The sequence below is a fragment of the Pygoscelis adeliae genome, unplaced genomic scaffold (genome assembly GCF_000699105.1).
Source record: "Pygoscelis adeliae isolate BGI_AS28 unplaced genomic scaffold, ASM69910v1 Scaffold98, whole genome shotgun sequence".
Classification (NCBI taxonomy): Eukaryota; Metazoa; Chordata; class Aves; order Sphenisciformes; family Spheniscidae; genus Pygoscelis; species Pygoscelis adeliae.
In genome coordinates this window covers 1,598,712-1,599,208 of record NW_008825547.1, presented here as the reverse complement: position 1 = coordinate 1,599,208, position 497 = coordinate 1,598,712, and positions in this window count along the sequence as shown.

The window sequence follows — 497 nt, the reverse complement described above, 5'->3', positions numbered from 1 at the left end:
ACAAAGGATCTCTCACGTCACCGTGAATGGGGAGAGGCATGCTGCAGCGGAGAGCAGGAGAAGTGGGGGACCGCGGAGAGCAATTCATCGCTCCAAGCACAGGGGCAACACAAGAGGCAGGAACACGCCCCAGTTTTGTAATGTGCTCAAGGAGAAACTCAGGAACTGTAGTTTTCTGAAAAATCACATCTATAACGATGTGACCCCTTTTTTCCCTTTTCGATCTCCTGTATCATCTTTTTCCCCATACACACGCACGTCTTCTTACGTATTGTCCCAGCTGCAATGACAGTATTTGCCCTACAAATGCCACAGAGAAAAGCTACAAATATTGGTTATTCTTAGAGCATGTTTTTATTTCTTCCAGTAGAATTTAAATCTTTTTTTGCAATTAGCTTCCAAAGGGTTAACTTAAGATGATTTTTAAAAAAATAAAATAAAAGCCTACAGCTCCTGAGATAGTATCAGCCCATTAAACATAGGTAAGAATATGAGAG